The sequence below is a fragment of the Cyrtonyx montezumae genome, unplaced genomic scaffold (genome assembly GCF_038088225.1).
Source record: "Cyrtonyx montezumae isolate F1298 unplaced genomic scaffold, pur_monq_1.0 scaffold_10, whole genome shotgun sequence".
Classification (NCBI taxonomy): Eukaryota; Metazoa; Chordata; class Aves; order Galliformes; family Odontophoridae; genus Cyrtonyx; species Cyrtonyx montezumae.
Window position 1 is genome coordinate 12,567,850 of NW_027071826.1, and position 27,679 is coordinate 12,595,528.

Genomic DNA, 27,679 nt, shown 5'->3' on the forward strand with positions numbered 1-27,679 from the left:
TGAAGTTTCTGTGTCCTGGCTTTTTATGGTTTATGTTCCAAGCCTATCATTATTCAAGGAGCTGAATTGTTCTTTTTTTTTTTTTTTTTTTAATTCTTTTGCTTTTTAAAGTGAAAAGAAGAGAGTCAAAAGTCTTTAATGGAAAGTTCTCCAATGCATATTAATTATCTAAGAGACCAGAATGACTGCTTTGGTTAAATACATATTTATAAATCTTTTTAAAATGTATAATATTTACTAATAGATTATGACTGTTCTAAGGATACCCATTTCTGTCTGAGCAGGTAAATAATCCTTTACAATTTTTAATTAGGTCGCTTTATTACAGTGATGGGAAGAAACAGCTCTCTTGATAGGAGTCCATAGTCTTACTTTTGCCTTCCGTGCTCAGAAAATTCACCCACAGACATCAGGAATCTGTCACTTTATGCAAAATGTAAACATTCCAAGAGTCACTGAAAATGTTATACACATAGGGCCCCTAATTTGTAAAGATTTAGGGAGAAAACTCCTTTTCTCACCTGCCACAACAGATCCCTACTTTTAGTTTTATGTCTTCAACTCTGCATTGCTAGTTCTACTAGTTTTAGTTTTTAGACCAATCTGGACATTCCCGGGGTTCTGCCCTGAGTACATGCCAGTCAGGACACACACACAAAATAGAACAAAAACATGATTCCAGCCAGTTATGTTGGAAAGTTGCTTGCAATCCAGAATTTAAACTAACAATTTGGCCTCATCATTACTTGTTCTTCTTCAACTTCCCAGATTTCTGGCATTCAAAATATTGATCCAAAACATTAACATTATATATATCACACACCTAAAGATTTACTGGTGAAGTTAGTTCAAAAGCAAGGGTATTGCTTCTGATTCACATGTTTTAAAACCCTAAAGCAAAGCCATGGCACCCATTAAAAAAATAAATAAAAATCCTGAGTGTCCAAAAAAGCAAATTCAGGTATCTCTTTGCAAAGTTTGTTATTCAAATGCTACACAAAACTTTTCCATGCTTACTTCCACATGGAAGCTCTAAACCATTGACAGTTTTTGCATAACCTCAGGTTTTGTTACAAAGAGCTTACTCAGCTCTAATCTACACATGAAATCCACACTGACGTCAGCGGCTGTTTTGAGCAGGGATCAAGGGCACACTATGCAGTCCAGGCCCCCTCTGCAGATAACCCAAAAGGAGAGTTTTGACCTTACAGCTCATCAGAGAAAGTCAGATGTCAGGTGAGATACCTAAAAATAGCCAGCTTCGATCCTCACACAACTGTTCAAACTATAGCATAAAAAATTCGTGGCATTCATATCCATTTTATATCTTTGTGAAATTTTGCAATCTTTATTTTCATATGAAAGCCTGTTTAAGCTATAACATAGTTGAATTTAAAACAGACTGTCCACCTGGTTTCCATCTTTACGCAGGTGATGTAAGTTTGAAAACAACTGTGGCCACAGATTTCACGTGCAAAATTTTGGGAGCAATTGTTGCCCGTGATATATTCAAAGCTACAAGCTCTGAAAGCACATTGAAGCAAACCTTCACTCTAGTATCCACTTCTAGAGAGGGTGGCTCCCAAGTTTATGGCCAGAACAATGGTGAGAAGATGAGGGTATTTTAAACCACTACTATTGATTCTCACTTACTTCTGCTAGATACAGAGATAATATTTGCACATACCTATGAACTTACTTTGTGGAAAATAATCTGTTCCACCTGACAAAACATGCAGCCCTTTTCCCAAGGAATCTGCAAATAAAAAGTAAAGAAATACACTTCGATGATAGAAAATGGGGACCTGCTGATGAGTTTATTTTGAACCACCAGCTTCAAAATCCAGCATCCAGTCACACCTTGGCTTTGGTGAAGGCAGGAATGAAAATCCAGGCTCACTGATTACTCACAGACTCTACAACAAAGGTTGTTACAAGGATTGCTCCAGAAGTAATGCTTCTAATTTTATTATGTTGGCCCACAACATCAGAGGCAGATGTTGGTAGAATGGCAGTAGGGGTTGAACCTTCCCACCACCACTCCATTACACTTCATTGCTGTGCAACAGATGGCAGCAGAGGGGCAGTCTGACAGAACGGCATCTGCCTTAGAAGTGCATATGAAGCAAAGATCTGTCATTGAATTCCTCCATGCAGAAAAAAATGGTACCTATTGACATTCACTCACACTTGCTGAACGTTTATGGAGATCAAATAGTGGATGTGAGCACAGTGAGGTGGTACATTTCAGCAATGGCAACAATGACATGAAAGATGAACCACTTGACCGATTTCTTGACCAAAATGATGTGGCAATGTAAACAAAAGGTTTACTATGTATTATACAGTCTCACTTGCGAAACAGAATCTGAACAGTCTTACTGCTTCCTGAATTATATAAAAAGGTAAAGAGGGGAGCCCAAATGAATATACGTAACCACAGATCATACAGATCTATCATAATCTCTTTGCTCCTTGCTAAACAAGTCTTTAGTTCTTCAGTTTTGTGCACTATAATTTATTTCCAGTGATTTTTATTTGGAGCACACCACTATTTTTGTTATAGAGAAGTCTGGCTATGATTGCCAAAAACTTTCCACTTGGGGGGAATTAGCCTGTAGAACACGTTATAATTGCTTCCTAGTCCTTCAGCACCATTTTCAGTGCCATACACATCAAAACCTTCAGTTTGTTTTGTTGCTTAGTTTGCTGCACAGAGTATAGAAGGTTATACAGAATTGTCCACTGCTCCCAAGAATGTAAACATATCTAAAACCAACATGCTGAATCAGAAATGGTTGTATCACAATGCCTAAATGTAAGGTACATAGTTAAGGCTGTTTATAAAGCCTGAATTTAGAAACTTTTGAGTTCTGAGGTGTTAAACAGAAACACTCCTAATGATTTTGCTCATATTTCAAAACTTTCTAGTAGCAAATCACTGGAGCTTTCATGGGTCAATAAGGAGAGCACAAGCAATGAAATAAAGCCAGTACACTAGGAGCATGCCAATCTATCTGTGCTAGATCACTTTTCTTACTTGAATTGCAACAACAACAAAAAAAACCAGGGCTCAGCATAGTAAGCCATCTTCCCTACCCACAATGCCATGTCAGAAAATACTCATTTCACAGCAAAGGTAGCCTACTCTTTCCCCCTCCCACAGTGTGCACACACAGAGCACATCTCTCCTTAAGTGCATATTTTACAAGTTTAGCAAAAAGCCCTACACGAATTGTACAGAACTGCATGTCCAAAGCATGCAATTTCTAAAGGGTCATAATTCAGTCAACTGAAAACTGACATTTTCACCTGCAGAAGTGCACCTCACTGCTTATTGCTATTTCAGTAGCGTGAGCCAGCTTTCCACTCATAACCATTTTACTTAGAAGGCTATTCATAAACAAAATGGCCACGAGGATTTTTGTTTCAATAAACAAGAAACATATTTCTCTTTCCACTTTGCTCAGAGCAGATCAGATTTTACCTCTGACCTCCCCCACACAATAGTTTCAAGCCATCTTAGTACAGAAAAAAAAAATTGGCCCAAGAGGTGCCATTTTCAGAAACTTATGTATGACTAAAAAGGAACAGGAACTAACCACAGAAGAACAGCACCGGTATTTTGTTAGCTGTGACTTGACCTGACTTGACAGGTTTATATTTTAATGTGGATTTCCTCCCACCAGGGAGATTGTTATGCCCCATAAATCCAATATGCACAGAACTCCAGTATCAGCTAGGGCTAGAGGATGAAAAATACTAGTGACAAATACAGTTTGCCTTAGGTATTCAAAAGAGAAGTCTCTGGAGTTGGAAGGAACCCAGCCACCCTCTCCACAAAAGCAAAAAATTGTCTCTCCATGCTGCAAACTCTCAGTTGCATCTAAGGCTAAAAGCACATTTTAAATTGACAGGGTTAAGAAATCTGGAAGCCACAGGTATGGGTTGTTATCCACGCTTCTGTGGTTAGCAGGCTATTACACCTCTGCAATAGCTTAAGACTGCCAGAATCAAATGCACTTGGGTTCTCCACTTCCTTGATGCTTCGAGCTTCAGTCTCTCTCTCAAGAGTGAAGTATAAAGAGATTACTAGCAGCAGCATCTCATACCTTCTCCTCTCCAATCTTGTAAATCTGAAGCCGCCCTTGGTTAAAAAGCTCTGATTTTAAATACTAACACTGCTTCTCTCCTTGTGTCTTTCTCACTCTTCGCTTTTCTTTGCAGATTTCAAGGTGATGACAAAAGAGAGAACAGTCTTAGCATTTGTTAATACCCACTTGACCCACAAAAGAAATTCACTAGCATTCACAGCTTCTAATTTAAAAACCATTAGACCGTTCCGCTTGGCGGACCAGATCTAAATATTCTTAAAGGGGTGTTTTAATTTAATCATTACCTTAACAAGCCCCCTTTTAAAATGATGATCCGCCAAATTCAGGGGATTTGTTTTGGAATCTGATCCAATAACTGGCTTTGTACAAAGAGAAGCATAGCCGCATCTGATTTGGTTCAGAACGGGGTGATAATCATGAAAATTACTTTGCATATTTAATCACTGTGAAAACATGAGTACAAACTACTTTCTAGAGATTACCTTAAAAAAAAATTAAAAAAAAAAACCTTCAGGCTTTGCAGTAAGCATGCCAAGTACTTTGATTTACAGAGAATTATTTGGATTTTATAGAAAATTCAGTGTTTCAAAGACTTCAAGCTAGTAAGCCACTGGCAAAGAAAAAAAATTAAATAGAAAAAGCAAAAAAGTTTTGTATAGGAAAATAAAAATTATGTTGAGATCAATTATATTTTTATTCCTTTCCCTGTCATCCCAAAGTCTGTGCCACATAACAACATTGATTGGAAGCCAATACATTGCACAAAATTAGGAGTTCTCTAATCCTGTCAAAATCTCTCTCTCTAGGCTTGCTCCCCCACGTTACCTATCACCAGGGTGGGTCAGAAGCTGGCAAACAGGGCATCAAAGAGAACTTTCATAAGGTTTGAAACTGGAGAGTTTGCTTCAGCAGTGTTTTCTGTGAAGGGCTTAAGGGGAAAAAATAAATAAATAAATAAAATGAAAAGAGGCCAACAAACAAAGCACACAACCATCATCACCCTGTAGCTTCAGGTCTTTCTGTAGATCTCATAGTTGAGGTTCAGTGACACACTGAACATTTAGAGATAAATGCCCATAGAGATCAGCTCTTCTCATCTAGATTAGGTAGATAAATAACACCACATGGACTAGCAGTTAGCAAGGGGTACAAAAGACATGTGTACATACACATGACTTACAAACATGTATCGAAGCTGAAGCACCTGGATGCCAGGTGAGTATCGCGTGGTACCTAGAACTAAATTTGCTTCTGACACGAACAGGCACAGCTCCACTAAAACTATCCAAGCTGCCTCTGCTTAACACTTGGAATGAATTAGGCCCTGCCTTTATTGTTAGCTGTTCTTAAATCCTTGCACTTGTGAGACACCAATGTTTGTAAATAACCTACAGGATCTGGGAGTTACAGGATATCTGAGAGATAACAGTCACAGGCATCTCAGATTATGAGACAAGCCATGCCAAATACTTGTGGAAAGCATCTTTGAGTGTTTACCTTTCTGTAGCTGTTGAGCACAAAAAAACTCACATACAAAAGTATGTAAAGTTTGCTCTCCAAACTAATGCAATATATACAGAAATATATACGTATCATATGGGCTGCTATACTACGGATGCATATTTCTATATGTGTTACACACAAATGTATGTATATAAATATAGGCATACACCTGTATCTTTTGCATACTTTTCATATAGAGTACATATTCCTTGAAGCATTATATGTTCCACAGCTTCAGCAGTCTAGAGGTTAATGAACAGGCTTTTTCTCACATATGCACAGAACAGATAATTTTCTTTACCGTTCACGATAAGTTGAAGGAGCATTTGAGTGACAGATCAATTTGTCAATCAACTACAAAGTGTTGAGGAAGCTTCCTCTGCATAATTTTACACACACAGATCAAATGTGACCTCTGACTGCACGGTGGGTATGGACAGTCAAGGTTATGAAGTCCAAAGGAGTCACTCAAATCAGTTTCCTTTCCTGAGCGCCTTGTCTTTCTAGGGTTATCTGTGCGCTAAAATAATCACACAATTTCAAGGGAATGAAGAAAAAATCCTCCTTTATTACTTTTAAGTGCATGCATGCATGTGCAAGGAGGGTGTGTGTATAAATTTGTTGTGGAGCATGAATGTCTATGTTTTTATTTTATAGCCCGAATTATGTTTTAAGGTCTCAACACAGAGCCCCTGGTTCTGACATCTCACGCAGTTTCTCTTGAAAGCTATGTTTTAATAGCAGCACTGTTCATTTAATGTTAGCCACTTCAGATGATTTCTTTGCTAAAACCTGAATTATGAAAATCGCTTGTCAATTACCCTGGGTAGCTGTGTAAAAGAATTATTGCACATTCACAGTGAAAAGAAAACTTTATTTTCCCCACTTTCCAGTAAAAGCTAATTCAGAATAACTCCATTTAACAGTTATTTTATGCTGAAATACCGAATACCTCAGGGAGTCTTTTAGGGATTTTAAAGTCTCTTTATTTATAAATGATTCATGCTGCATTTTCAGAAAAACCTACAATTAGTGTGGGAAGCACAGAGACTCCTTTGGGAAAGGTAAAAAAAAAATACATGCATTATATACAGCCTTTTTATCTATTGTTGTTTTGCAGTGGACTATAAAAAGAAAAGAACTGGAAAAAAATGGGTAGGAGATATTTTATCTAACCTTTTAAATATATGCCTCGGTTGACAGTATTTTGTGAAGTAGTTACCCTTATGATTTGTACAGCCCACAAAATTCTTTTAATGCAGGTTTCATTTTGGTTTGCACTTTCCAACCCCAGTTATAAATGAGCAAGCTAGCTAAGAGGAGAAGCTTTCTGTGGTAACACAGAAGGACAAATCTTTCCTTCCGTTAGCCCCTGGTGAGAATCATGGTCACTAATGTTTTCATATTGTTTGCTGCCTGGAGTGGTGCTATAACTTAAAGGTCTTTTAAATGTTTACACCAGAAGGCATCAGAGATCACAGGGCCTCATCAGCTTTATAGTGAATCTTTATGCTCCCTCACTCCAGACAGCAGATATATATTGCCTTAGTAGTCAGCACTGCAGGAGTTCGTGCACACACTGTCCCTGTTATAAGGTGGCAAAGGCAAAAAGGCAAGGATTGCCCGAGACCTTCAAGGCTCAAACCACAGCAAAGACTGCAGCCTCCCTGCAGCAATCGTCAGGTTATGCCCTGCTCTTCAGGGGAAATGGTTTTAAACTAAAGGAGGGGAGATTTAGATTAGGTGTAAGGGAAAGTTTTTCACTGAGAGAGTGGTGAGGTGCTGGGACAGGTTGCCCAGAGAGGTTGTGTATGCCTCATCCATGGAGGAGTTTAAAGTCAAGTTGGATGGGGCGCTGGGCAACGTGATCTAGTGGCTGGCAACCCTGCCCACAGCAGGGGAGCTGGTACTTGATGATCCTTGAGGTCCCCTCCAACCCAAAGCCATACTATGATTCTTTAATTCCGTGATTTAATAAACCAGAAACTTAAAACTTCATTCTAACAGATCTTTTCTGTGTTGATGTTAGTCACTAAAAAACAGTGCAACATCTATGTGAGGGCTGCACTCACATGAACTGCGAAGCCAAACTGATACTAATGGTTTCAGAGGGACAAGAAGAAATTAAAACATTTTTTTCACCCATCTCCATGCTGCCTTTGCACTGATGTTGGTACAAGTGACAAACCTCCAAATGCAAACAAAATTTCTCAGGTATCAGACAGGTCTCCTACAGCTCTTCTACGGCAGCAGCATTCAGTAAGGAACTGAATTGCAGAACTGGAAGTGCAATCATCCTGACCTGAAACCTTCCAGACCTCTTTGCTTAGATGCAGAGACAGCAAGAAGGACATGTGGAGATAATATCAACTACTCATTTCGTTGGCTAGATGTATAAATATGTAAGGTGTGATATGGGTTTCTTTTTGCTATTGATACAGACTTAAGCCTAGAACTGTATGAAATCTGCATCACAGCCTTATTGCCTTGCATCCATTTTGACTCTTTCCCAGATAATTCCCAGTAGAGCTAAGGATACCTCTAAAGTTAAGCAGAAACTCCTAACTAGCAGTTAGGTGATATTTTTCAGTAAATGTCAGGGAGTCATATACATGAAGCAGCAGACTACATTTGTACCAGGATGTGCTGCAGCACTACCCCAGTAGCTTGGATAGCAACAGGTGGAAGGTGAAAAGGAACCACTTCAGTAACTGGGAATACCAGCAAGAATGGTAGCAGGAGGCAGCAGGTAAAAGCAGAACAACATTGCTGAGGTAGTTACTGTGTCAGCCCACTGAAAAGAAAAATGGGGCTCTTAACCTTTGATTTCTTAACACAATATTTTGTGTTGTTTAATTCCACGCATAATCTCACATGGCAGTGCTAAAAATTCAAAATCCACAACCTATTCAGTATCATGTTCAATGTAGTATCAACTGAAAAACTAACAATCTGCTGTGCACCAGGCTTTCTACAACATTCACCAAACAAAGAGTGGGCTTTTTCATCCTCTTTTGAAACCATAAAAATAGCTACGCTAATCTAGCACTTCAAGTATCCTCCATGCAATTACTCTAATTATACCTTTCCAATTAAGAGTAAACTATCTGCAGACTTCTCTAGAAATTGGTGAAATGGTGAGTTGTATTACCATGACAGAGAGAAAAGTGGAAAAAGAAGAAAAAGGAAAAGGAAGGATGGAATATATTTTAAGTAATCTCCAAAATGAACCTACTCCAGGCAAGTTTTCCTTGCCTAAGAGACATCAAATGATCCTGAACGTTGTGGACCTAAGAAGAAACAGCGTGATTTCTATAGCAGAAAGTTTGCTCTTTTCTCCATTTACTTTGGAACAGACATTCCAACCAAAGAGCAGAAACACATCAAGATTTGTGCAGTTTTCCAGCCACAGAGATTTTTTGAGATTTTCTTTTCATGGGAAAACTTCTGGAAATTATGGAGCAGAGATCCTGACAGCTGTGAAAGGAGAATTAGCAGAGTGAAATGCTGAATCTTGAGGGCAGCTTCACTATTTCAGCTTCCTGGTAAAGATGAGGAGCCAAATCACTTAGACTTGTTTCTCAGAATCAAATAAAATATTAATGATTGGGAACAACACACTTCGTATTGCCAAAGAAGATTAGGCAGTATCTGTGTGCAAGTCAGCCATGATCTCCACCTCATCTGAAGTCCTACAATCTCTCAGATGGGTTATCTCAGAGTTTTAGATATCTCATGGCCCAATTCTTTTATATTTGCATGTGGAACCCAAAAATCCCAATGTTTCTATATCATGTTGATTCACTGTGAGCATATCAGAAAAAACTCAATAGTATAAAACAGTAGACTCAATACTATACTAAGGAATGTAGAAACAATGCTGAACTAAAAGCAAATTTTATTCTTATGTTACCTCTACTAGAAATGCTCTCTCAACTTCCACAACTAAAAGAAGATATAACTATTTCATTCATTTTTTCTTTTCTGTTTTGTTTTGTTTTTGTTTTTCCCAGAAAGGAAAGTAAGAAATAAATTTTAGGTAATAAATGTAATATGAGATGACAATGCAAAAAAAATCAATGAAAAATAACTTCATGAAAAAAAACTCCTCAGAAATATGCAACATGGAAGAAAACATTCTGGTGTTTTGTTTTTACATTATAAATAGGAAGGTAAGATGAATATGCCATAAAAGTTCAATATTGAATGAGCAGGTGTAATACCTGAAACTGCTTTTAGTCCTAAAAATAAAAATCCAGTTCACAACAGTCTCTAAAAAGGAAGATTTAACTTTTTAAAGTGCTTCCTTAACCTACTTTTTTCTACTATAAGATATAATGCCGCAGCACTGAAACTGCTTCATACTGACAGTTTGCTACCCCTCTCTCTGAAGCCATAAACTGGTGTTGAATCACAACAGTATACATTTGAGCTTCTGAATGAGTGTTGTTAATTGCAAACCAATCACAATACTTTCTTTCATTGACTAAGATAATCCTTAAATTTGATGCCGAGCAAAATCCAAGAAGCTACCTGGTGGATTTGTTGGTGGATACTCCAAACAAGATGAGAAAGGCTCAGGATCAAGTTGGTCAGGTCCAGTTAAAACTGCAGGTCAGCCATTCCTCTGTCAGGAGATCTGGCTCCTCAGAAAGTGCTGCAGGAAGTTGTTGTTGTAGTTTATTAAAATAATAATAATAAAATTAGAAAACCACCTGTTCCCTTCCTGTAGTAGTGGCCTTCCAAGAAAGCTAATTTCAGTGGCTTTCCATTTCACTGGAAAGCTTTCATAGATTTCAGGCCACAGCATTAGTGCCCAAATACAGCAAAGCACGTGACTAACTTTCAGCCTGTTTGTAATCTCAGTTAAGTCATTTAGGTTGCCAGTATGCTCTAAGGTAAGCAGATCCTGAAGTACTTTGTTGGTCTGGTGTGATTATTCCTCCTGATGCACATAGTAACATCTCTTGAGTACCTGATGCACATCAGCAGTCCTGCTTCAACTCTGCTGAACCCACAGAAGGGCTGAGCAAAGAATAAATAAAGGGATGCTCCTTTCTGATTTTGTGCAATGTAATAGAGAAAGTTAGATGCGCAGTTGGATTCTTTGACAGATGAGTAATAATCACCTGCAGTGTCTCTCTATAAAAAGCAAGACAAAACAAACTTCCAGTTCTGAAAATTTTCTGAGCAGAACCATTTTTCTGTCACCTGTTTTACATGAACACTGCTCCTGGACGTAGTATGATCTTGCTATCACACAGCTCAGAACCTCTCTAGGTATAGGCATATCACTGGCCAAGCTACAAGGTCCTTGCAGCCAGCCTGCAAGTGTTGGTAAGGACCCCGAGAGATCATCTAGTCCAACTTCCTGTGCTTCAGTTTGTGGCCATTTCCCCTTGTCCTATCACCACACTGCAAAGAAGAGTCCAGCCTCTCTTTGCTCCTTAGGTATTTATAGATGTGGATCAGATCCCCCCCGAGTCTTCTTTTTTCAAGGCTGAACAGCCTTTCCTCATAAGGAAGGTGTTCCACACCCTTTATCATCTTTGTAGCCCTACATTTCTATAGGCAAATTATGGTCTGTTAAAACTACATTCAGCACTCAAAGGCCTTCTGAATTTCCTTATCCTCACAAGCTTCTGGTAAATTGCCAGTAATCCTAGCAAGACTGCACTTGAGACTGCCTGACTTACAACAGCTTCTTTGGATGGCCCGAAGAATGAACTCAATCTGCAGTGGAAATAACATTGCTCTGCACTACATTCCAGGTGATGGAAGCCTCCACCTGAAAACTGTGCAAGATCTCCAGAGTAAATCATGTAAATCTGTCACGTAAATATGTACTCACGGGGTTTTCAGAGCTTGGACTGTTGCCATACAGACATCTCCTTATCATCTGGACGTATATTTAAGGATATGAAAAGCCAGAGAGCACTGGCCTGAGCTGTTACAATATATGTCATCTCTGCCATGGCCACTGTGCATCTCCCCATTCTCTAGGACCAGACGAAGCCTTATGCACAATGCAAGACTACAAACAGGACAAGGCTTCTTCTTGATGCAGAAGGGTGTTTCCTAAGGAGAAAGGACTACAACATCTCTTGGAACATCCTGTGCAATCTTCCTGTATTAGAGAATAGACTGAACAATCAGGCAAAATCACATGCTCTAGTCTGATTTTTCAAATGGTAAGAACAAAATCTCTCTTTGCATATTTAAACCCAAGGGAAAACATTAAAGAAGTGGTACTGTACACTAGCAATAGCATCTATCACAGAGCAGGATGGTATATTCAATCCTATTTCCCAATTTAAACTTGTTTTCATATACAGGCCCTATTCTTAGAGTTAAGTTCCTCCTGAGGTATCTGCTTGAATGCACTGTGTGCTGCTATCTCAGAATTATCTGCTTTTTGCAGCTATCCCAACCTGCTAATTAATAACGTGAATTCACAATGGGAGTTCTTTAGCTGAAATCATAGCTAGGAATAGATAAGAAAACAGTATATATTTTTAATTTATTTTTTTTAATAAACTGCACGCAGTGGTTCTGCTTTGTCATTTACTATCTATCATGGGTTATGACATAATGAAACATGACATGATGTAACCATTAAGATGACCCAACATAGCATAACCAAATGCAAAATCATTCATTCTGAGTAAGCATGTCAGAATTTTTTGTTAATTATTTTTCTAAGTTCTACACTCCATCCTACTGCTAACCAGTTAACTCTACTTAGGTACCAGGTATGGGACTGCAGCAAAGGTGCTGGTGCAGAATCAGCTGAAACATCACATACTGATAAGCAGGAACATAAGTATCATGCTCAAGTGATGGTAAGGCTGCTTCTGAACTAAGGCACAGAAGGATATGAATCTTTCTGTCTGTCAAGGTGTACCACACCGGAGTGCTCATGGTATCAACAGAATGCATCAACTCTGTACTCTGATGGCTTTAAAGGTCAGCTATTCTGTACAAGTGACTGCAATATAAGAATTCTTGAATTTATTGAAAAAAAATGATATTACACGAGGGCTGATCCAGAAGTAATGCCTCCTGTTTTATTATGTTGGCCTATGACACCAGAGGCAGATGTTGGTGGCATAGTAGTAGAAGTTAAACCCTCCCACCAATATTCCACTCCATTTTTTTTTATTTTTTTATTTTTTTCCATGTGACAAATGGAAGCAGAGGGGCAGTCTGACACGGAAGTATATATGAAGCACAGATGCGTCACTGAATTCTTCCACGCAGAAATGATTGTACTCACTAACATTCATCGCCATTTGCTGAATGTTTATAGAGATCAAAGAGTGGATTTATGACCAAACATCACAATGAGGTGGTGATACACTTCAGCAGTGGTGACAGTGATGTGAAACAAGCCACATTCTGGACAGTCATGCAAAGCTCTCACAGCATTAAACAACAAATGTCCCAATCAGCTCATCTACACCAATCAGCAGATTACCAGGAAACTGTATAGAGCTGAACACTGGCTTCAATGAGTTAGAAACAATGGCAGCAATGTTTGAATATCAACTCTGACTGCTACATCATTGATGTTGACTAAGATAAAGTTTGAAACTTTGAAAGGGGCCAGAGAAGAAAACAACCTTTTTCTTGCAACATGGTAACAGGACACATACCAGTTTGAAGATGGGAGCATACTGACAGTCTTGGCTGGATTGTCCTACCACACCCACAATATATTTCAGATTTTGAACCTTCTGATTATCAGCTCAGGCTGCTGAAAAATGGACTGTGTAGGAACCATTTAATTAGCAACAATACCATCATTGCAGTGATGGAACAGTAGGTCACCTCCACGGGAGCAGATTTTTATGAGCACGGCTTGCAGGCTTTCATAGATTGTTGGTGAAAATGCATAGTGAATAGTAGAGTCTATGTTGAAAAAAGTGTTCTGTAGCTGCAAGTTTGCTCTATTAAACAGTGATATCGTGCTCTCTGTATCTGTTGTAGTGTCCATGAAAATGATCAGGAGGCATTACTTTCAGAGCAACCTACATACATCTACCTTCCAACCCCTGCCATTACTAACAAAGCACATGAGTAGGTGACAGACTGTACAGACATGCTTTTAGAAATATTAACTCCCAGGCACAGTAGCAAGGGTTAAGGAGAGAGTTTCACATTTAAGTTCCCCTCATTACCATTCAGAAAACTATCATTTAATATTAAGGTAATTGTAACACAAGGACATGAGTCATGCCCTTGTGTTACAATTACCCTTAATATTAAATAATAGTTTTTGTAATGGTAATTTCCTTTGGGGATGTTTCATTCTAAATTAGGCAGTTCTGAGTGATGTCTGTCTTCGCAGATATCTCTATCAGCTGCTAAAAGCTCTCCTACAAGTGCACATCCATAATCTATAGGCATTCCAGACCATGAATGCTGCTCCACTGAAGTCGTTGTCCTTTCTAATCTATTAACAGCTTGACTATTTGACTATCACAAGAGTCATGATTTCCCTTTTGAAATTTACACAGAAGAGTGTATCCCTTGCTCTACTGTATTACTACTCCATCCACATCCTTAGCTGCCTGGTTACAGTAAAACCTATGACACTATCACATGGAGAGGTGGGCAGCAGAGAAGTGATAGGGTTTGACTTCTCATTCAGATGACTGTCTGAGGGTGGAGTTGATATTAGAAGCTGGAAAAAAGTTTTTGAAAAGAACTTTAATTTGACTATTAGAAAGTATTTCCTAATTAGAAACACTGTGAGCTCAGAAATGACAGGAGCTTGTGCGCCATACCATGAGCAGAGTTTCTCTATAAATTATCACAACCATACAAAGATGCATGATATTAAAAAGTCATTTTCAGAAAGGCATTATTTTAAAGAGAAAAGGACAGACACTAAAAACAAGATCTTACTTGCGATGGACTATGAGAGGAAAAGTCTAGCCAGTAAGTCCTCAGTATCCCATCTGAAACTGCGTAAACAACGTGGACATCTTTTAATTTGCACAGAGCCTCCTGCAGTCAGAACTGTAGGAAGACCTAGGCCTCCTTGGAAACTTTTGGGCTACAAAGCAGGCATGAGGAACACCAAGATCTGCTGCTGTGTGGGAGCTCTTTGCCAGTGGCATGGACTACCTCTTGAGTAGTGCACTAACGTCCTGGAAAGAACTTGTACCACGATGCCTATTTTGCAACAGAGTAAGAGAGGGAAAGTGTCAAAACTAGGTTTGAGGTTCTACACACCACCTTACCCCCTAAAAATAGGCGAAAAAAGTGCTGCCATTCTTCCTGGTCCTCACAATGTCATTAAATGAATATTGCAGAAAGGGGAAGTTCTAAATTCATTCACAGTCATGACAATTAAGGAAGTTCGGAAGGGGGACTAAAATCTAATTTTAAGTGTCTGTAAAATTCCTGAAAGCATCTCCATTTCCCTTCCTGATTAGTATCTGGGACAATGTCAAGCTTTCACCAGCAGAAGATATATATTGCAGGTATAAATTCTGGAGAAATTGGGTCTCATAAAGGAATTCCATTTGAAATGACCATAACTTTAGTGTAGAAGCAGTTTAAAGAGCTCTGCATTTTTATCTCCAATATTACTTGCCCTTGTCAGTGACTGTTCAGCCAAGTTACTTTCCTTGTCTCTCTATCAGAAGTTTGGGGCACAGCTAAAGGTTAGATGAGACCATCTTCTCCAGTTCTTGAAAAATCCCACATGATTTTACACAGAGCAAGCAAGCTCTGTGCCGCATCTCTACTACATTTGAACAATGTAGGTAGTGAAATATGGGTGCTTCAGATCATTAGTCAGGTAATTAAGATTTTTGTTTGAGTTTAATTAAAATTAGTCTCGGAAAGGACCATTACAAGAGGTCCTCACAGAACAACCAATACACAACAGTCTGCAGCAAGTAAACAATCTCAATTCTCACTCCCAGCTTAAAAATAATTATAGTAAGAACTCACTAACCATTTAAGGTGCTTTCCTCTACAGATATCACAGAATCACAGAACTGTAGGGTTGGAAGGGACCTCTAGAGATCATCGAGTCTAACCCCCTGCCAAAGCAGCTCCCTAGACCAGGTTGCACAGGTAGGTGTCCAGGTGGGTCTTGAACATCTCCAGAGAAGGAGACTCCACCACCTCTCTGGGCAGCCGGTTCCAGGGCTCCATCACCTTCACTGTGAAGAAGTTCCCATGCACATTTGCGAGGAACTTCCTATGCATCAGTTTGTGGCCATTTCCCCTTGTCCTATCACCACACACTGCTGAGAAGAGTTCAGCCTTGTCACTTCGCCTCCTGCTCCTTAGATATTTATAGATATGGATCAGATCCCCTCTGAGACTTCTTTTTTCAAGGCTACAGATCCAGATCTCTCAGCCTTTCCTCATAAGGGTGGCATTCAATGCCCTTTATCATCTTTGTAGCCCTCCACTGGACTCTTCCAAGGAGATCCCTGTACTACAAGTACCAGGGAGCCCAGAACTGGACACAATACCCCAGGTGAGGCCTCATCAGGGCAGAGTAGAGGGGGAGGATCACTTCCCTTGACCTGCTGGCCATACTCTTTTTAATGCACCCCAGGATGCCATTGGCCTTCTTGGTCACCAGGGCACACTGCTGGCTCACGGCCAATCTGTCATCCACCAGGACATCCAGGTCCCTCTCCTCAGAGCTCCTCTCTGGCAGGTCATCCCCAAACCTGTACTGGAGCTTGTGGTTATTCCTCCCTAGGTGCCAGACTCTACACTTGCTCTTGTTAAATCTCATCTGGTTTCTTTCTGCCCAACTCTCCAGCCTGTCCACATCTTGCTGAATGGTAGCACAGCCTTCCAGCACGTCAGCCATTCCTCTCAGCTTTATATCATCAGCAAACTTGCTGCGGATGGACTCTATCCCCTCATCAAGGTCACTGATTATGTTGGACAGGACTGGACCCAGCACCGACCCCTGAAGAACACTGCTAAGTGCAGGCCTCCAACTGGACTCTGTGCCACCGATCACAACTGTCTGAGCTCTGCCAGTCATACATTTCCACAACCCACCTCAATGTCCACTCATCTATTCCACAGTGTGTGGAATAGTGTGTCACAGCATGTGACAGTGTCAAATGCCTTTGCTGAAATCCATGTAGACTACATCCAGTGCTCTCCCCCAATTCACCAATGATATCATAGAAGGCTACCAGGTTGATAGAGCACGACCTCCCCCTGGTGAACCCATGCTGACTACTCCCAATAACTCTCTTCTCTTCCAACTCCCTGGAGATGAGAACAGTATGTTCCATCACTTTTCCGGGGATGGAGGTGAGGCTGACTGTAGTTGCTCAGTTACTCTTTATTGCCCTTTTAGAAGACCGGAATGACACTGGTTATCCTTCAGTCTTCAGGCACTTCTCCCATTCTCCAGGACCTCTCAAAGATGATAGAGAGTGGTTCAGCAATCAACTCTACCAACTCCCTCAGCATACATGGATGCATCCCACCAAGGCTCATGGATTTACGTACTTTGATGTTGCATAGATGCTCTCAGACCATCTCTTCCCTCACCAAAGGGGAGCCTTCCATTCTCTATACCCTTTCACTTACCCCAATGGTCGAAGAGTTACAAGGGGGACTACCCACAGTGAAGACAGAAGCAAAGAAGGCATTCAGCATCTCCACCTTCTCTGCATCCCCCATTAAATTTCAAATCACAGGTGAAAGGAAGGCACTCTCTCATTTAACCCACATCACTTAGGGGAAAAGAAGGGATCAAAACTCTGCTCCACAATTCATACCACCTCGTTATCTACCCGTGATATACCACAAAGACACTCACCAGTATTTCAGTAGTAACTTGTCTTTGCCTACTTGAAAGGTAAATCCTTTGTGCAATTAAGTACAGCTCAGCTGAAGACAGCAGTTTTGTACCCACTTAGACCTGTCCCACTTTTTTTTTTTTTTTGAGCTGCAAACCACTCAATTTAAACAAATTTATTTTCTTCAAGTGCCATTCTGTATGTATTTGTGGCAGAGAAACATTCATCTTTAATCTGATGAATGCTTCACCACATGCTAGGATGTGTGTTTCAAGGTATATTGTCTGAGAGATCAGTTCTCAGAATTCATGGGGTGGGGGTTTACAAAGAGACAGATGTAGAAATGCTTACATGTTGTGACTAAAAGCTGACTGACCCAACTACATGAAATAATACAACTCTAAAATTGAGACTAGCACAGGCTTAATGATGCAAATTTCAGTTTTATAATCCTCATCAATTTCCAGGAAACAATGTAACATAGCAAAATTAGGGGGAAGCAAAGGGTTTCTCTGTTTATTAGGTGCATGATCCAAATCCTGTAAAATTCTGAGGCAGTGTTTGCATAGAGAATAATGGACTTTGGAGTGGGCTCTGTGCTGGAATTATTCCTGGCTGTAGAAGCAAAAATGCCCCCAGCCACAGAGCTGCAGACATGTACTTTATATGCAAAAATACAATTCCTTGGTGAGAACTCTATACATTATGCTTATAGGAAAAAGTTAAATAATGCATCTATCCGTTACTATTGTTTTTCTTATTAAGCAGAAAGGGATGAATTCAATATTCAGTTCAAAAACAGTTTTTGGAGAAGAGGAGGTGGGGGTAGGTGAATAAATATATGTAAAATCACAACATGACACTAATGTTCAATTACAAAAAAACTTTAAAGAACTCTATTTATTTATTTATTTATTCTAATTCTAAATCCCTACCACTACACAACAATGTCACATTTTAATGTAATATCATGTCCAATGCATATTCATGAAATAAAAATCTTGGCAGTGGCACAAGAAAAGTGGGATGAAGTGTGTTTGGTGGAGTGCGTCACGTTTCCAGACCAGCGGATTTTTTGATTAAAGTCCCTTATCCGTTTTATCATGCATATCCACTCTCTGATTAAAGTGATCTGGAGCTGACACTCACAATGTCAGTATGCACTGAGACCCTTCACACAAAACATGGTTGGAATTTATATGCTTAAAAAAAAAAAAAAAGAAAAAGAAAAAGGGAAGGGAAGGGAAGGGAAGGTAGGGGGAGGAAGAGGAATAGACCTACATTAAAATAAGTATATAGGTATATACTTATATATATGTATATGCACATTGGAAAATACATATTTTGAGCTGTTTGTTTTAATCTCATGTATTTCTTTTTAACACTGACAAGATACTAATATCACATGTTTTATTTCCATTTCAAAAAATATTTGTGGTGTGAGTTCTTTCTCTTTGTTACACTGGGCTTTCAAACAACATGCCTACACGCTGGGGCAAAGAACAGAGTGAGCTAAAGTCTCCCACAGCCACCAATAAATAATGAATTTTTCCAGACTTACATGCAGGCCTTCCTCTTTTTTTTTTTTTCTTTTAAACTTCATTAATTAGTGTATCATATCTTTATACATTTAAACCACAGGTTATCCGTTAAGAAAACTGATTGTACAGCAGCAAAGTATGTAGATACTGCAAGGGGAAGTTTAACGCAGATCCCCAGATCTCTGCTCCAGCCTCAGTAGCTTCCAAGCATGTTTAGATCATCCTGTTTTCAAACCTCAACACATTTAAGTGGATGCAAATTATCCAGGTACAGGTCATATGCTTGAAAACACGAATAACCGTTTTTCTGGTAGAGACGGTCTAGTCCTCCTCAAACTTAAAAAGCTTGTGGTCACATTCTTCACCTCGAATGCAGAAGGTGCTTAAGAATGAGCTCAACTTTAAGCTCGAGATCAATGAAATTTAATTATGTACTTGAAGTGTTTGTGAACAAAAGGATTTCAATAGTATTGGTAACAAAGGTTTTAAAAAGGTTCCATCTCTCTAGAAATACAACAGTCTTTTGCATTTCTAAATACCAAGTTCCATCCACAAAATAATTATGGAATGGCAATTTCAGTTACAGAGATATTTTTACAGAGGTCTCTGAGGTGCTTTTTAAAGCCTGCCTTTAAGCTCAAGAATTCTGGATCTTTTGTTAAGTGACTATGTCTAATAGTCTAATAAATGACTTATGCAAAGTCCAAATGTGTCTGAACTACATTCTCATTTTCCTATTTTATTTCATTGAGGGGTGGGCTATTCTGTTATTTTGTTTTTGGTTTTTGTTTTACTGGGAACTATTTTTACTGGGCAAAGCAAGCTAAGCAGTGGCATGTTTAAGGTCCACTGCTGTTACTCTTCTCACACGCTACTCAGATGTTTGTTTTAGTGCCTAAGTTCAATCAATATGCTATCCCAGTACTAGGCTTCTTCTGAGCAGTACTACCAGTCATGCTGAACTGTTGCTACATTGCAACTTTGACAGACACCGAGTAAGAATTAGTGAAGGACTGTCAAATTAATTTCATTGGTGAATTAAGCCTCTCACTTCATCATAAGCTTTAATAAAGCAAATATAGTAAGAGTCTAGGGAAAAGCATATTCATTTCTTTTACTTGCAAGGGCCATGATTTGAAGATCTTCTGCATTTAACCCTTTGAAACACACTCCAAAACAGAAGCTTATACTTTCTGTTCACCAGAAATTCATCATCCCTGCATGACAATCCTGCAAGAAGAGTAGTCAGAACTTGAGTATAAAGATAAAATGTGGAAATTCCAGGAAAAGCTTTCTGGAAAAACATTGCCAGCAACAAAGTGTGTTTTCATCAGCATGAACATAAACTGCTGGGCAGTTTCACAGCCAGCAGCCCAGAAGCAAAGTTTCCACACATCAGTGATGCATACAGCCACAGTGGTAACTGAAATCTAGCAACCAGCATTGCTTCTCCTGTAGAATACACTTCATGCTGCCCTGTATTTGCTGTGAATAAGGGGAAATTAATTCTACGCTGACACTTCTGATAGATCCTTGAAAGCAACTTGCAGCTATGACAAATACTGTGGATTAGGTACAATTAAACCATAATAGCGACCTATGCAAAAGTGATACTGCAATGAACCAGCTCAGCTACTAAATACACTGAAGGGACTGTAGCACTAGGAAGCTGCAGCTTTCCTATAACATAGAGCATACAAGAGTGCCTCATCTTGTACATAATTTGTCTTTTCTGCCTTTAAGGATACATTAGAAAGACCTACTGACTTCAAGCAACAACCACAACTATAAACAAAGGCCATACTTTTGTGCCTCAGTTATTCATGACTAAAATCCTAAAGAAATACCAGAAAACATTCCACAATGACAAACAAAAAGAAAATCACCACCAACCAAAAATCCAGACTCTTGAGTGGTTGGAAGTCTGATCTTCGGCATCTAAAAATTTTCCAACTCTGAAATTATGTCCTATGTTTTCAGACCAACTGCTGTGGAAGGGAAGCACTCTAAAGACCAAAGCAAGTTTCAATCACTGACTACTGCTCTGGGTATTTACTTGTGATTTACAGGTCAAGAGTCCATTGCTAGTTCACTGCAAAGATGCATTTCATCCCAACAGGGAGCCTCATGTTCACTTGCCAGTCCGGCCCTTTGTGTTCTGTAGGTCATTTTTGAAGACTCATTACTAAGCACCTCTGTCCTCGCTTCGTATACAACTGTATAAGTAAGCACAAATTTTTTGTTGCCCTCTTTTTGCCCCACACATTTTGAGTGGAAACAAAAGGTTGGACTCTTCTCCCCCACCTTTAACACTGCCTTTAGAGCCAATCACCCAAGTTCTCTGGGTGGCCAGTGGATGGCAGCGAGCATTTGAAAGGACTGCTTTCATCCAGCTGTGAGCAGAAACAGCAGGTGAATCTTTCCCCCAAATTTTTCTTTTTTATTATAGGATGATTTGCTCAAGGGACTACCTCAGGTAAAACAAACAAAGAAACAAATAAAAGCTATACCAGACAATTCTGTAGATGCCAAAGGTGAATGAAATGAATCACTGAATTCTTACCAAATGCTTTACCGCCTACGTAGCACAATTAATGAAACTGAACTTTTCCTCCAGGTGTCTATGCAGTTATTTCCATCCTTTTCTATCATGCACATATTTACTCACTACCGTGAGCAGCACGAGAGCCATCTCAGAAGGAAAGATGAGTAAAACCACCTTATATGTAGCCAAGGCCCCAACTAGGCTGAGAGGCAGTTGCAAAATCCTTCACTGACCTCTTATTATTCTCCATGGAAATAAAGAGCTTTATTTGCATGTGGTACCCAGCTGAGCACCATTTGTCCTGTGTGCTGACAGTGGAGATTTGCATGGATGAAATCAAAGATATACCTACAGTACTGAGAAATTGTTTAGATAATTCAAAACCCAGCTTATACAAAGTGCACAACTTTTCAAGGAGTTCTTTACAAAATGTTCACAAGAGATGAATGTTCACTAGACATGTCCAGTTAGCAAATGCGTTCAAAATTTTGTGATTCTGTTTACAGACCTCTCCCAGAAAAGGTGAAATAAAAATAAATAAATAAATAAAATTACAAGGTACAGATTAACCATTCAACTCTCACTGATCACTATTAAACTACATACCTGTTAATTTGCACCCCAAATGGTTGCCTTGTCCCCACTTATGACCCAAGACTGAGCAGAAGCAATGATAAACTAGGATCTCATATCACTTAATGTCTCAAATTACAACTTCCTTACATTTAGCAGCTATACAGCACTAGTCAGTAGTACATGAGGCATTATGAATAATGAATAACTTACTACAGTATAATTGCCAAAGTAAATGAATAAAGCACAATCTCAGTTCCAGCATCCTTGCTTTTAAAGAGTGTATTCTCTTACTAGAGGGAGAAATGAAGACAAATGTTTGTGAAAGATGCAACAGCAGGAGTGTTGGAAAGAAAGAGGGGATCAACAAAAATCATAAATGCATACACATGTACAATTACACAAGTGAGAAGAGCTACAAAATGGTGAGCTCAAATGCAAATCTAGGAGGGGAGAAAAAAAGAAGAAAAATAAAAGCAAGACAATGAAGGTTTGCAAAGCAATTGAAAGCGCTCAGAGGGGAAAACATGGCTACAAGGGCTACTAACTTCTATACACGAGCAAGCAGACATTTTCTGATGCCAAATGTTATTTAAAGGCCTCCCACTCTAAGACCTGAGGCCACTGCTGATTTCTGAAAACTAATGCTTCTCGGTATACTGTTAAGGCAGAATAAGGCTCTGTCTACCTAATAAGGAAGTGTCCAGCACAAAAAGTAAAACCTTCCGCTTTATTCCCAAGTAAAAAGTCAGTTAACCTCACCCTTGGGCTGACCTCTTTTTGCAAGGGCTGAAGATAGGGGTCTTGAACCCAAGTAAAAATTCAGTAACTGAGGCATAACTTGCAGCTGTAAATCATCTGTGATAAGTAAAGAGATGACCTCACTCCCTAATTAATTTGTCACTGCTGTTCTTACATATTTCAGTTAGTATTTCAACAAGGAGGAGGGAATTTACAGGATCTCAGAGTATGCTTTTCCCTTTCATAATGACTAAGTGTAAATGCAAGTGGCGCTGGAGTGCACACCAGTGTGTTTGGGAAGAGTGGAGAGGATCAATTCTGTCTCTCCCTCTGCCTCTCAGGTTTTTAATTCAGCTGTCTACTCCACAAATTCAGAATTGACACAGAAATACACATGGCTACCCACATACAAACAACATACTGTACTCTACACAGTCTGTGTAATAGATTCATGTTATGAATATCAATAAAACACACAGTTTCCAATTAATGGGATCTAGGGTTGGGGCTTTTTAACTTAACTCCTATAGCTTCTTTTTGAAACTTCTGCATATATTTTCTATTTTTGAGGGAGGTTATAATTCCTGTTTTAATGTTTTGCTGTTTATGCAAATTTCCAAATATAAAGGCATATGGTGACAGAGTGGCACTAACTATCTGCTTTTCAGCATACATTCCTTTGCTATTGCAAGAAAAGAAGGCCTGATGGAAAGAAAAAAAAAAAAGGAAAAAAAGGAGTGTACAAATTGACAGTGCATTAGCATAGCATTGGTTCAGATTTCTCAGCTTTACTCTTGAACTCTGATTCACTAATAGCTCTACTGGCTCCTGCAGGGCAACTGTGGATACTCCTTCATGTCATAAGGTAGAGTAGGTCCTCAAGTTTATAATTATAGTTTTAAACTGGCAGAAAAAAAAAAAAAGAAAAATAAAGGAGAAGATTTTGAGTCAGAGGTTCTCCTCACACTGGCAGCCTCACTGCGTGGGTTTCATGTATCCAGTTTGCATTTTGCCTGATAACGTAGCAGGCACACCACGCTATTCTAAAACAGCAGGATTATTTTCTCCATTCTAATTGATGAACAGCTGTGCTGTAATAGACTACAAAGCACAGCATCACTGATCTCTCCTCAGGCCACCCCAGGAACTGAAGACTCCACAGGGAACCAGAAAAGAATGAAAGTTAAAAAAAAAAAAATTAGAAGAGAAAAACGAAGACATCAAACATTTCAAAATATCCTCTTCTGGATTACTACTATTATTGAGTATCGCATTTGGCAATAATTAATTCCAATTTTCCCTGCAGTAACTCTGGTGTATGACCTAACCCTAAAACAGTTGTTCATTATAAAACATAAATATCATCTCTTTTGAAAGTGAAACGTTAAGAGTCCATAATCATTTGTCTGTGCATCAGCATTTGCAACATTCAAGACACTCCTGGGATCACACGTTTCCTAGAAGTGCTTTTTGTCCCAAGAAGCCCACATTAGCCAATCATTAATCTGCTAGAATTCATTATCTGTCCCTTCATTCTACTTCATGAAAGCTATTGTTATTATTCCATGTCTCACGATGGAATTGTAGCTCAAGTTTTTCCTTGTCTATTTTAACATGATACTACATTAAAGTGAAATACACTGATCTGAAACTATCCAACTCAGTTTGGAGTCCAATTTGGCTTTCCAGCAGAAGGTTAAATGATGGTGAGGGTCAGACTCAGACTCACTGCATTGGAATCTGGCAGGGCCTCCTTGAAAAATGTGTATCTCAAACGTTGGAAGCCTTGAGCATCACTGAAAATATTTGATTATTTGATGGGGGGAGACTTCATAAATTTAGCAACATTCCTCAACTTTCCATTATCTTTTGCTTCTGGAAATGGCTGCTTGACTTGTATTAGAAGTATAATAGTAGAGTCATCTTTCTATTTTAGAGACAGTCTAGAAGCAAGAATCAACTTGATGTCTAAAAGATAGATATGCTTCCTCTCCCTTGCCAGATGAAATGGGGGAAAATCAGACTCATGATCCTAATTTAAGACCCATTTTGCACTTTTGTGCTCCCAGAAAACACAAAAAGAAAAGAAATAGTTAAATTATGCTTCTTCTTGTATCTGTGAACCAGTTCCAAAAGCACAGACTCAGTTCAATCAAAATTAGTGACAAGAAAGCAATCTTCCCATTCTGTTCAGCAATGGAAAGGTTTTGTTCTTATTTTGTGCTACTGGAAGTGATTTGCTATATCTTTCCTATAGGTAAGCTGTGTGCTTAAGTGTTCCTTTGTCTAGATAAGTGTTATCCTGCAAATGAACACAATAAGACTTCCGTTTACCTTAATGCTTTCAAAAAATAAATAAATAATAATAATAAATAAAAATCTCACAGATATAAGAAATCAATAACCATCCACAACAATTTACCAAGGATTCAGTTTGAGTAGAAGAATTCAAATTGCATCGATTTTTTTTTTTACAAGGAAAAAAAGCCAGTTGACAATAAGCTTCAACTAACAAAATGCCATGTGTACACAACTAGAAGGGATTCAGAAAGGCAGTTATTTAAAACCTGAACTGCCAATTAAGACAAGTAAGACAGCTTTGAATATAAAATCAGGCCCTGGACATTGACACATGAGTTAGTTTCCATGCCTCAATTTCACTAGTAATTACAGGAGGGGAAAGCAAAACCACCAAGAGCTGTAAGGCCTGTATCTAGGAGAGGTTTCATTTAGTGCATGTGCAACCACCCATCATCTGTTGTGCTTAGAAGAGATGTGTAAGAACTGTGTTCACCAGGACAAACAGGGTGCCAAGTTCATCTGGGGTATAATTTAAGGCGCTGATTGTTAACTCACCAAGGTCTTTAAAGACTTGACTATTCAAATAGCCACCCTTCTCACTTTTCTAACTGCTAACTTCTGCTAAAGGGCACAAGATAAAAGCCCCAGACTGAAAGGTCAGTTGTCTGTTAGATGAGAATCACCAGTGAGGAGATGGCTCAAAGCTCCACTTGTCGGAAAAGCCTCAGGCTTCCAAGCAGGCTAGAAGGCACATTATGTTCTCAAAAAATCACAAATTATAATGGTTTGAAGGTTTGGGGCTTTAAGGGGGTTGTTTTTCGTGTTGTTTTTTTGTTGTTGTTGTTACATTTTTTTATGTCAGCTTGCAAATCTGATTGAGCTGATTAGCGGATGTGTGGTCATCTTGTTAACTGTCTTTATTTGCATTGTTAACTTATCATGATTTGTTCTTGCTCACAGAATAATGTGGTAAGCACATTTCAAAAGAGATTTGAGAAGAATAAATAATAAAGTGTATGTGGTGTGAAAGCAGAGCAAATTTTTCACGTCTATTCTGTCAGAATTCAACCTTTTTCAGTCCATTCCTAAGTCCAATTGTATGAGGAGTTCAAAACAAACACCAGGAACACCTTAGCAGATCACATCTACTTTTCCTCAGCACACAAAAAACATAAAGTAACCTTTGAAGAATTTATAGCCTACCCAAAATTCTGTCACTGCCTCTGCGAACAAGCAGTGCCTAGAACAAAGATGCTTGGTGAAAGATAATCTAGAAACATGTTTTCAACATCTGGGTGCCTTGTTAGAAAACCTCGAGGCCACTTACATCAAGTAGTGGCAGTGGGGTGGGTTGGCCCTGACAGCTAGAGAGAAGGGCACGCTCGGCCAGAAAACATCAGCAAAAGGACCACAGCAATATGGTCAAGTGACAGCAGCTGGCTGTCAACAAGCAGAAATGACAGCACAGAAAGATCTGGGTGAAATATAGGAGTGGACTAATGGTGACCTCTCAGCAAGAATGTAATTTAACTCAGCTGAGGGGCATCAACAGGCTGGATTAGAATACAAGAGTGTAGTCCAGAACCAATCTGGTCAGATTTTGCCTTTAGCTATTCTGTCACCATCTGTAGATGGAGCATTCTTGAGTACTGGCAAGAAATTGTAAGCCAGGGAGAGCCTAATACACACTCTTCATTACAGCAGAGTTTGATCAAATTTGTGAATGAGGAAGAGAAATCAGTATAGTTCTGTTCTGCAGGTTTCCAGCATGGCCTTCAGAGGTCTCAAACCTGTTGGCTCACAGCTAATAAACACAGACTATGACCCCTGCCAGGCCACGTAGATTTGGTGGTTTCTTAAAATTTAATTAGATGTGGTTTTCCTCAAAATGCAAAGAAACATTTTTTCGAGTTCTCAAACCTCAGACTCAGACATGTCTTGGCTGAACAGGGAAGGATGACAAGATTGAAGACAAACACTTCCTTTTAAATTTCTAGAGTCAGAAGCCAAAACAAAATTTTGAACATAGACAGTTCACTTCCTTCATTTTCAAAGGGAATGCTGGGATAAGGAGTTGTGTTCACAGGCCATGTGAACACAGTGGTCTCATGCTACTGTGCTGCACTGAGATCATAATGAAAGAAGGAAGTTTCTGTTAAGTAACCTGCCTATAGCTCCAGATTTCTACCAAAGTTATGAATAAAGTACATAAACTTCCATAGAACAGCCTTGCACACGCGAGAAAAGCAGTGACAGATTTCTCCAAGTGATTCGATTTGTGTCCTTGTAGTTATGTCCAATATTTTGATAATGGTGTTATAATTAACCTTGTAAGAGTATTGCTCTCTACAAAGTATCACTGCATTTCTGCTGTGACCACTGTGAAGCGCTTTTTTGTGAAAGGAAAGAATTAATCTAAGTGGGAAAATTACTAGAATGAGAGAGGAGCTCTAATGGTAACCTTGGCATCTAGCAATTTCACACATTAAAATATATTGTTTAAAAAAAAAAAAACCTACTACAGTGCTTGTTGTGTAAGGCTAAGCTTTCTACTCTTCA